The following is a 12,278-nucleotide window of genomic DNA, read 5'->3' as shown; positions in this document are numbered from 1 at the left end:
CAATAGATAAATATTCATCAAAAAAGAAGTTGAAGGAGGGGAGAAGAAAGTCGTTCTCTAGGTAGAGAGAATGGTAAATGTGAAGTCATCAAAGCAGAAATGTGTGAGTAATTCACAAGTGAGTTCAGCCAAGCAGGATGGGCTACAACCCAACATCAGGGTAAGAACTCCAATGGAAACGAGATTGGAAAGATGGGACGCAGAAGTGGGAAAATATCTTTGTATGTCAGACTGAGGTGTTTGAAGAGCCCAAAAAGAAATGCATGCTATGTTTGAACTTAATCCATGTCAATCTTCAAGCAAATGAACATGTTGAAAAGAAATGCCGTGATGTGTATGAAAATGGCAGTTAGCTTCTTAAAGTGGAGCTGGGACAGCTTGTTTACAATTGGCAGCCTCTCCCATGCAAAATTCTTTATGAACAACTGTCATTTAGCTATTTATAAATGATCCAGAAAGTGATTACTGACAACAGATCCCAGCCTAAACCCCTTTTAAGGAGTTAGGAATGGGAAGTAAGGCCTGGAAAATTACAGATAAAACCAGCTATGTGCTTCCTCACCAGGCCCAAGGTTGAGTGTGCCTTAACAGAACATTTGGCTAATACTGTGTCTTCCAGTTATTAACAGCCCTTCATCCCTGTACCTGTACCATGTGAGGTAATCACATGGGTCAAGTAACTGCAGCATCAATTCAGATGTTTGTCCTATCTATAAACTTAACTAAAGAATAAAAACTACAGTTTTGGGAAAATGCTAAGTCCCTTTCACTACTGCTTCTAAAACAGACATGCAGGATACTAGAAACTTAGTATGACTCTTATAAACTTAAAGCAATACTTCTCAAATGTAACTTTAATGTGAAAGGAATTCTTTCTTTAGCCTATGAACAGCAAGCCCTATCTCACTCTACCAAATAGAAAAAAAAAATTAAAATCTTAACAGTGATGAGATTGTAACATTTACATTAAAATTGTCCTTCATAGAGTTTGCTCAGGAAAGGAACTATTTTCATAATACTCTTCAAGTTTTTTCCTGAGAAATTTTTAAAATGCATTTTAGGGCTGATTCTGAGGCCAGAGTGCTATTTAGGGCATCTGCCATTCTATGAGTCTGCTGAGTATCTCACTTCCCATGTTGGATCACTCTCCCCTTTATTTATTCTATCGGTTAGTGTTAGCAGGTACTAGACTTGCTTATGTGCTCCCTTTGACTCTTAGTCCTTTCATTATGATCAATTGCGAACTGAAATTGATCACTTGGACTAGTGAGATGGCATTGGTACATGCCACCTTGATGGGATTAAATTGGAGTCCCCTGGTATGTTTCTAACTCTACCATTTGGGGCAAGTCAGCTTGAGCATGTCCCAAATTATATATCTCTTCCCTCTCTTATTCCTACTCTTATGTTTAACAGGGATCACATTTCAGTTAAATTTCAACACTTAAGAATAACTGTGTATTAATTACAGAATTAAATCAGTCATATTAAGTAGAACAGACAAAAAAACTACTAAGAGGGATAATGTATTAAGTTGTTCATTAACAGTCAGGGCTATGCTGATCAAGCCACCGTTTCCCATAGTGTCCCTTTCACTTCAACAAGTTTCCTTTTTGGTGTTCAGTCAGTTGTCACCGATCAGGGAGAACATATGGTATTTGTCCCTTTGGGACTGGCTTATTTCACTCAGCATGATGTGTTCCAGATTCCTCCATTTTGTTGCAAATGACTGGATTTCGTTGTTTCTTACTGCAGTATAGTATTCTAAAGAGTACATATCCCATAATTTCTTTATCCAGTCTACCGTTGATGGGCATTTAGGTTGGTTCCAGGTCTTAGCTATTGTGAATTGTGCTGCAATAAACATTAGGCTGCAGACCGCTTTTTTGTTTGCCAATTTAAATTCCTTTGGGTAAATTCCAAGGAGTGGGATGGCTGGGTCGAATGGTAGGGTTATCTTCAGGTTTCTGAGGAATCTCCAGACTGATTTCCATAGTGGCTTGAGCAGTTTGCATTCCCACCAACAGTGGGTTAGTGTCCCTTTTTCCCCACATCCTCGCCAGCATCTGTTGTTGGTAGATTTCTGAATGTGAGCCATTCTAACCGGGGTGAGGTGGAACCTCATTGTGGTTTTGATTTGCATTTCTCTTATTGCTAATGACCTTGAACATTTTTTCATGTGCCTGTTGGCCATTTGGATTTCATCTGGCCTCAGAATCAGCCCTAAAGGCATTCAGATCTGGCTGAAAAGCCCATGAGAGTAGTTCAGGCATGGAAAGCCAAGACACTCTGGCAAAAGATCTCTGTGAGTGAGATCTCACTGGAAAGAACAGGTCTTCAAAGAAGGAGGTACCTTTCTCTGAAGGGAGGAGAGAACCTCCACTTTGACTATGACCTTGTCTAAACAAGATAAGAGTCGGAGAACTCAAGGGGCTTCCATAGCCTTGGAAACTCATGACTGGAGCATAGGGAGATTACTGATGCCATAGACAGGAGTGTCAATTGGTAAAGTCAACAACAGGAGTCACTGTGCACTTACTCCTCGTGTAGGATCTCTGTCCTTAATGTGCTGTGCATTGAGATTTAATGCTATAACGAGTACTCAAATAATATATTTCACTTTGTGTTTCTATGGGGGTGCAAACTGTTGAAATCTTTACTTAATGCATACTAAACTGATCCTCTGTAAAAAAAAAAAAAAAAAAAAAAGAAAGAAAAGAAAAGAAACTATCAACTCCCAACTTGACTCTCACTGGGATTAAACATGACAATAGGTCTGATCTGATTTCATCATCATTAAAAAAATCATCTATTATTTTTCACTTTATGTTTCTGTGTGGGAGCAAACTGTTGAAATTCTTACTTAATGTATACTAAGCTGATCTTCTGTATATTAAGATAATCGAAAATGAATCTTGATGTGAATGGAAGGGGAGAGGGAGTGGGAAAGGGGAGGGTTGTGGGTGGGAGGGACGGTATGGGGGGGAAGCCATAGTAATCCATTATTCGTACTTTGGAAACGTATATTCATTAAATAAAAGTTAAAAAAAAAATGCATTTTAAAGCAGTGAGGTTTGTTTTTCGTATTTTTTTTTTCCCCTCAGAAATGAGAACAACTCTTCCTTTCTCATTATCACTTATAAATCTGCCCAGTACTCGGTCATTGTGCAGCCAATCACCTATGACTGAATTCACTCTGCAGCCTAAAATCCAGGAGGGTAGACAGGTTCTTCCTGGTAATGTGACTCTGATCTGATCAGATATTAACTACATCATCTAAGGTATTATCTCTTCCTATTGCACTCTGGCCAATACCACCATTTCTTTATTGCTAGAAAAAAAAATCTGAAGTCAGTTTTGCCTACTTCTTTAAGGACTAAACAATGATATATATTATAACATTTGGGAAATGTATTATAACATTTGGGAAATGTTTTCCCATCTCTAGATAATTTTGTGGCATCTATCAACACGTGCTGAGTATCTTGTATCCTCAGAAGACAGGGCCAGCAGAGTTTAGACAGTACTGGGTTCACAGGGCACAGATATGGATGCTGACAAATTAAAACCACTGTCTTCTAAAGGTGATCACACCAAAAACTCTTTCACAGAAACAGAACGAAGCAAACCAAAAACAGAAATACTCATACAACAATGGCAGTTTAGAGCTTTGGTATTGAGTATAATTTCTGAAAAAATTACATCCCACATATAAAAATTGTTCATGCCATCTCATGGTACAGAGAATACTGGAAGCAAACGACTTACTAGATACATACAGAAATTGATTAGCAAATAATTTCAAAATATATTTAAATGCTTGTTTGTAACCCTACTCCTCATACCTCAAAAGCCAGTTTGCAAACTTGCAAAATAGGTAGTTAATATTCTGAGATAAGATTTTCTAATGAAGTACCTTTTTGTTGTTGCTAGGCCGTGGGAACCCTAGGAGGTTGCTGCTGCCATCTAGTGGCATAATATTAAAATGTGTTAGGGGAGAAGAGAGGGTACTATATTCATGTGTGCACTTAGTCTAGCGAACATCTTATGTTACTAATCCTTTATTTTCGCTCTGCCCACTTTGCTTCATGACTTGATTCCCCTAACAAATTAATGCTAATACTGAAAAACTAAAGAAATAAAAAGCTAACACATAATGCTTAAGTCTTAAAGAAACCAATACCCTCAATGTCCTTAGAGCTTAACTGAGAATTGCCAAATCCCTGGGAACCCCAATTCTTAAGCATTGGCCCCAACCCCAGAAGAGCTCATTTCAACAAACTTGCCAAATAACCATAATCCTATCCCAACTTCCACGTTTAGCATTTAGGTAATTTCCTGATTGTCGAGAGAAGCTCCAGCATAGAGCTAGGCATATACAATTTCAGATTTCACATATTTAAAATGGTCACAAAATTCACAGGCATGAGATTCAACTACTGAGGACACAAAACATTAATCAGGAGTGGATTTAATAGCTTTCAGCTGTCCATATTAATGATGACATACAAAGGAACACAGAAGAAATTGAATTTGTGTAAAAATAAAGAGCACAGAGATAATTTTTGCAAGCATGAAGGTAAATTTTGTAACCTGGGTGAATGGATGGATGGTACTTTCATGTGGGTATGCACATGTGTGCGTGAAAGAGACTTTCCAGCTCTACGTGTACCTCCACTGCAGCTAGAGCACTTGAACACAGCTAGCAAACATTCCTGATAAATGAATAAGAGAACAAATTAGAAAATTATACTAGAACAATATAACTTTTCCTATTGATTCCAAAATAAATACATAATAGGTAATTTTTCATAAGACACTGCTTTGCTCTTAGGCAAAAGTACCTTTGTTGAGTAATTCGGGTTAGATATTTCTCCAATAACGTGCAAAGTGGCAGATCCAATGGGTGATTGAATTATATGAAAATAATGTATTTTTCTAGTGCTTTATAAATTAGATGAATTTAGGTTTTATTCTCATTGAAACGGTATAGCAGGTTCTCAAGCTAGTACCAATTAATACAAAACATAGCTAAATTATAACTCTCAAAACACAATGGGGCCTTTTAGACTTTTAAAAAATGCTTCAATAGATATCCTGGAGATTCAGTGAGTTCACTCATTCAAGATTTTGCTACTTTATTCTGAGTGGAAGTAGATGCAGACAAAACATTGTTACAATCATAGCTCATGTCTGTATGTGTACCTATATGTATAATGAAACAAACTTACATAGGAAGATAATTCAGCAAGTTCATAGAAAATGCACATTAGGTGAAATATGTTTGGATTTTAAAGCTTTTTGTACCAAACAAATCTTTTAATTCCATTTTCTGCAAACTTTTAGAAGTGCCATTGTTTATGTACATATGCAGTATGCATCTCTTAATGATAGTGTGTTTTGGGAAGTGTGTCCTTAGTGCACTCTATGAGGTTCACACAGTGGCACAATTGCCTAATACAAACCTAGATAGTATAAGCTTCTATACATCCAGGCTGTATTATAATCTTACGGGACTATTGACACACATATGGGCCATCCTTCACAAAATGTCTTCATGAAGCACCTGACTTCTTATACATATGTGCACATACATGAGAACATAGCAAGAGACGCACATCCATGAGAGTGTGACAGAAGGTAGGCTAAAGGAGAGGGTTCTAACGGGACGAGGGTATAAGAACACTTAAGTGCATATATGCTTTGGAATAAAGGAGAACTAAGACTTGGTATTCTGAGTGGAATTTTGAGCATAAGCAAAGGCAAGAATATGTACAGTATGTAGGTAAATTAGAGAAATAAATAAGAAATATAGGTAGGGAATGGATGGAAAAACACAAACGTTAGCAGGAGTCAATTCTACAAAATGTTATGATTTATAACACTAAGGGATCTTCATAAAATTTCAAAAACATAAAGCATCTCAATATGTTAGTACTAGAAAAGTCTACTAGAAAAGAGCTACCGTAACTAACATTATAAAACCACCAAAGCCACTTAAAAACTGTAACAGTATTCTTAAACTGTAACTGTAGTCTTAAAAACTCTAACAGTTCCTTCTTATGTAAGCTTCTCTTTAAGAAATGCTTTTTGATCACTTCTGCGTGAGAGTATCTAAGATTTATTCTGTGGTTTCAGTTAAAAAACCAGTTGGGAACATACTTTGCCAGTTGTTACGATTGTCACTTTAAAGCATAGGATAGAACATACACTGAGAATTGCATCAGACATTACAAATTTAGAAATGTATCTAACTCATTTAAATTCACAGCCATTAACTTTTTAACCAATATTAAAACTTTCATTTCTATTGTTATTACTATTATATTGTTATTATTACTATAGTAGTATATATAGTATATGATAAATATAAAATTTTTAATGAACTCTTAAAATGTCACAAGATCATCCTTTTAAAGCTCAAAATCATCTAAAATGATCTGTATCAATAAATCATGATGAAACTTATCTGTAAACAATACCCAAGTGCCTTTACACAAAACTATACACTAGACTGTACATTTTGAATTCTCAAAATTCTGTTTATATTAAGCCTAGATTCAACCTAGAGTATACCTCAAAAATGCTGAATCTTTAGCATGCCACTTCATAAAAAGAAAGGAAACTATATATAAGAATGAAACTCCCTATGTGATAAGAAGTAATTTACGGATGTGAAAGTTTCTTAACTGAAATTCAATCTATTTCCAGGATATAGAAACTTGCACAACAATTTAAAAAAATGCATCTCTACTTGAATATATAGCCTTAAAATATATAGAAGGACATTTTGAGCTAATTGAAGTTACCTCTATATTTTGAGGATAAAATTAAGAATACTATGTCTGATGGATACCAATAACTATGCAGTAAAATATCACATGCAAATTTAAATATTTTCTAAAAAGAATCAAATGCAGAACCATTAAGTATCTGCATAAAGATACCTGTTAATCCAATCACATCAGTTTTGCTACACCAACCTACTCTTCCACACTCTGCTGTTACCCTCCATGAAAACACACATACCCTAGATAATAATCTCTTTGGAAGTTTTGGCATACCAAAGCACTTGATCTTTGGGTACTGCATATATAAATCATAAGAGAAAGTCAGTTTTGTTACTTTGGGTAGTTATGTGCTGGAAATTCTTCCAAGTTAATTGGAATTTCTCTTCCTCACCCCAGATCTTCCTTTAACAGATTTATTTCTAAATAAGTCCATCCATATGTTAAATAAATAAAATCCTAATAAATTGAATATATTGGCATATACCTACCTCTGGAGAAAGAATAATTTCAAACAAATGCATCCTAGAGAGTCTGTGCTCCCTTAACTCTTTTATTCCAAAGTGCAAAGAGCCTTGACTATCTTATTAGCTCCTTCTCATTCAATGCATTTCTCTTTCTCTATTGTATCATCTTCCATTAATTCTTCTTCAACACAAAGTTTTCTAATACTTATCTCTGTGTTTACACTGTACAACACAGCATCAGACAATCCTAAATATTGTCTAAGTATTAGTTCTCATTATCATGTCCCTCTTTGGGGAGTTACAGTTAATAATTCTATGTGAACAACAACCCTCAACTGATTTCATTAACCATTAACCATTTAGAAATGTTTTACAATGAATTAACATTGTAGTACACATACATAAAACTTGGACAGAACATTTTCAAAACCTCCCTTTAAAGGAAAGAAGTTATTTTCAAGAAGTTTACATCTCCTCTGAGGACCTAAAAGCCATAAATTAGTAGAAATGTCCCAATTTGTGATTCAATTTAAAAATGTACACTCAATTGCACAAAATTCAGAATCAAGTTTTCTGCTGATGCCTATTAAATTTAAATGCTACTTTTGTTTCAGTATTCATTTCTCTTTAGGAATTCAGTAATTCTTCAAAAATAAAACCCAGTCAGTTCCAATTAGGACACACCCATATAAAACATTTCAGCTAATGTATTATTTATGTTCATCTACATAGACATACACATCTTTGTAACTATGTAAGTGGCTCATGCTCAGATATGTCTCATTCTCAGAATGCTAACCTCTCTCAAACTCTATAAAATATTTGAGGTGACAGTTTCATAAAATACACACACATTGTATATTTGTATCTATACTAACACTTTGTTTACGCGAATGTCATTAGAATATCTGCATGTGTTTTCATATTCTTAGGACAACATATGTAAATAAATCACATGGCAATTTGAAAATTTAGCAGCTAAATATGCAATCTGTTAAACATAATCAGGCATGCTTTCAACAGCTGTATGATATAATTCAATCTTTCCAAAGAAAATATATGTTTCATACAAGGGCGTTTTCTATGAAATTTTCTAGAAATTTGTAATGAAATTTTTGCATATTCAAAAAATATGTGAAGCCACCTAATGCTTAAATCAATGAAAAACTCTCATCACTTTACCCTGACAAGAGTCTAATCTCCAATTGTCCATCATTTGTACACAGCACACACCAATTGGCATTATTTACAAACCAGAGGATGCACATTTTCTAGTCAAGATCCTGTTCATATAAATATAAATGAAAAAGCATAACAATATTTTCATAAGTTAATATATATATCTTTAAGTTTCTGTTCACTTTATGTATGTGGTGACCATCATATATCCTTCCTTCTCTTTTCAGATTACGGTTTACTTTTTTGATAGGTCACTAAAATTTATAATCAAGGATAGCCAACTAGTTTCATGTATCATAATTAAGCAGACTGAAAAAAATTTTAAAATAAGCATTCCTACCTTGGTCTGATTTCTCATAAAGGACAGATCTCTTGCCAGGTAACACCATTTCTTTGGGTTCTGTGGGCAAAGAAAAAGGAGATTAATAATAACAACCTTTCTTTTTACTCTTTAAATGCTTCTTAAAGAAGATTCATTAGTAATAAAGGTCAGAGAAGGAAATCATTTAACAAAATATTCAGCTCCATCCAGCAGCTGCCTGGGGAACCACTTGCTTTAAATGCCAAATAACTTCCCCAAAGGTCCGCTCTCCCCTGCAGCTGAGAACATGGTGACTGCAGCAGACACTTAGCTGGTGTTTTTGCAAACCTCTCTCTTGTTATGGCAACACAAGACTTGCACTTGAGCAAGGAAAGGCATTAGATTCCGTCATTTCAAAAAAGGAGATGTAAGCCATGTTGAGACAGAACATTTACTTGCAATACAACAGACTAGAATGGAACTTGCAATTATCAAAACTCTCTCTAGTGAGTATGGGTTTTTAAATATTCATGAAAGTTTGGGTCTTTCCACAAAAGTGATAAAATGAGATATTGTAGGATGACTTTGTAAATAATTGCAGATTACCCTCCTTATGAGATGTAATTTCAGAGATTTTCTATGCTGCAACAAGGAGGAAAGTGCTTTATAGAAGTCAGAAGTTATGAAAATATATCTTATTCCCTCCCTTAGCATATAACAATCATGAGGAGTACCCTATAAAAGATTTTATTGCATCATTATCTGGATTCTCAGATTGGAGGATAAGAAATTCAAGTCTTAGTGATAGCTTTTCAGAAAGGCCTGTCACATAGATAGGTAAGAATTTTAAATTCATTCCCTAAAAAAAGTTATTCGACTGAAGACATAACAGTTAAAAAAAGATTGATTAATTTGCTGTAGTAATCATTATAAGAATAGTCATATGATAGCAATCACTACACCATCTTACTAGCTGTGTGATCTTGAGCAACTAAATTAAACTCTTCAAAGCTTCATTTTCCATCTGTAATATGGAAGTGATAATCCTTTCTACCTCATAGACCTAATATAAAGGATGTGCACAGTACCAAGCAAAGAACTAACAAGTGTTACACAGTATAATTATCAATATTATTATCAGTGTTTTCCTTTTAAAAGAAATCTCATAACCCCATTGATAATCACTGCCCTAAATGGTTAAATCACAACGTATTGGGCAATATGTAATTTGCCTCTGTTAATCAGTACTACAGGTTGCATATGGCTTAACTGGGTGTGTTTCTCTCCCCTCCCTCCTCCACATAACCATCACAAGTACTCTGTAATTGAAGACTTGGCCCCTGGGTGGTGCCACTGGGAGGTGGTGGAAACTTTGGGAGATGGGATCTAGTGGGAGGTACTTAGGTCATAGCGGGGAGAAGGAGGATGTTTTTTGAAAGAAGTTTTCAAGGGATCTCTTGAGTTCCCACAAGAGGGCTCTTATAATGGTGAATTTAGGCCCACCCATACTCTATCTGCTCCTGGTTCAAGATGTAACCACCGCTTACTCCTGCATAAGTTCCTGTCATGCTATCTGCCATTCACCAGGAGTTGATGCAGCCAGGCAGCGTTCAATGAGCCTAAATTACATCATTTGGACTTTTAACCTTTGAAACTGTGAGCTAAATAAACCTTTTGCCTTAAAAAAGTTAACTGCCTCAGATATTTTATGTAGTAACACAAAGATGGCTAGTGCAGTCACACTTTGTGATGACAAAGGAAATGACAGCCATTTCAGGTTTTTGGGTAGGTGGGTGAGAATATATATTGAATATATTGCATGAAGAGAGCCATCAACCACTCCACTGCAGGGCTGTCCCTTGATTTTGCTAAGCATTTGAGTTTGAAGAAGCCTTCGAAGAAGATTTGATATACTGATATACTTACTTCAAGATTCACTTAAAGCCATCGGCCATATCTACTCTTACGAACACTCCATTCCATTCAGAAAGCACCTGGCAAGGCCTTACAATAAGCAAGGGTATGTGACAGACTGAAGAGAAACAATACACAATAAGAGACTTGGCAGAAGCACAGTGTAGAGAAGGAAACACACCTGGGGATAATTATTTCAAGTAATTGGTGAACATACCATCCTTAAAGAACATGTAATGTGTTGAAGCAGCAGGAGGTATTGAAAAAAATATTCTGCAGTCAGGAAAGGGAGATTTAAAAACGTCAATCAGAATACCTGATTAGGTGCATGTGGCTGCTATTCAGTCTTGTTTGGTCTAAGAAAATTTCACAAAAGAGAGGTATTTTGAAAGACATAATCTGGCAGGCAAGTACGTTTGCACATGTGTTTCTAGGGAGACAGAACAATGCATAGAGACGAACAGAAACATAAAAACACGTGAAGACCAGATTAATGTGAAGTCCAATGCAGTGCCCATTGTGTGTCTTCAACTGCTCATTAAAGTGCTAAGAGCATGTCAGAGAAACAAAGACTAGTCACAGCACTGGGAGGAAAATGGACAAAATACAGAGGCATTAACAGTAGCTGAATCTCTGATAGGGATAGGTTTAAAAATGCTGTTTTAGACTCAGAACTTTAAATATTTTGAAACAGTACAGCATATATGTCTTAGAAATAAAAAAATTTAGGAAGGGACTTCGATGCACACCAGCAATAGTTTCTAATTTCAGGCAAAGGCATCAAGTAGACCAAAATATGCATAATCAGTGGTGGGTTAAATTACACCCCAAAAAAGATATGCTGAAGTCTTACTCTGCTACCTCTGAAATGTGACTTTTTTTGGATTTGGAATCTTTGCACATGCAATTAAGGTGTAAACTAAAATGAGACTATCCTAGAGCAGGGTAGGTCCTTAATCCAATATAAGTGCTGTTATATTGCTGTTACTGTCCATGTAAAAAAAAAGACACACAGAGAAAGAATTTCTGTTGAAGATCATCACTCTCCCTCTCTCCCTCACACACACACACACAGAGAGAGAGAGAGAGAGAACGAACGAACATGTGAAAAGGACAGGGCAGGGATTGGAGTGATGCATCTATTATCCAAAGAATGCCCAGGAATGACAGCAACACCACGGCAAAGGGAAGGCATGGAACAGATTCTCACCACTCCCTCTCCCCCACAGCTTTCAGAAGAGCAAGACCCTGGCAACACCTTGATTTGGACTTTCAGGCTCCAGATATGACAGAATAAGTTTCTCCTGTTCTAAGCAACCAGTTTGTGATAATTTGTTACAATAGTCATAGAAATCTAAAAATACTTTTCAGCTAATAAATATTACGTGTATAAAGTAAACTAAAAGTAGAATATTATAAAATTAAGAGAGGAGGAAGGGTGGAGCATGGGCAGGAGGGTAGGAAATATCACTATGTTCCTGAATCTGTATGTATGAATTACATTAAATTTGCTTATCTTAAATAAAAAAAATTAAAAAGAATCAAGTCTCTACCCAGACCCCAATCTCTCAGAGCTTAAAGTATCCTTATAGTTCCTTTAACTTGCTACATTCTCACTTGACAAATTAG

At 35.8% G+C, this 12,278-nt stretch overlaps 1 protein-coding gene across 9 annotated transcripts in view; it reads right to left on the bottom strand.

Moving 5' to 3' along the window:
* Positions 1 to 12,278, bottom strand: part of INPP4B (inositol polyphosphate-4-phosphatase type II B) — a 1,031,775-nt gene that overhangs the window by 856,162 nt on the left and 163,335 nt on the right. For all 9 annotated transcript variants that reach the window (XM_089302446.1, XM_070047510.2, XM_089302447.1 and 6 more), the window contains one exon: positions 8,775 to 8,834. The gene's annotated coding sequence lies outside the window, so the exon portion shown is untranslated. The remainder of the gene's footprint in view (positions 1 to 8,774; positions 8,835 to 12,278) is intronic.

The sequence above is a fragment of the Oryctolagus cuniculus genome, chromosome 8 (genome assembly GCF_051225735.1).
Source record: "Oryctolagus cuniculus isolate XC-2025 breed Fujian yellow rabbit chromosome 8, ASM5122573v1, whole genome shotgun sequence".
Classification (NCBI taxonomy): domain Eukaryota; kingdom Metazoa; phylum Chordata; class Mammalia; order Lagomorpha; family Leporidae; genus Oryctolagus; species Oryctolagus cuniculus.
The sequence above is the reverse complement of the archived record's forward strand: the minus strand, read 5'-3'. Positions and strand labels throughout refer to the sequence as shown.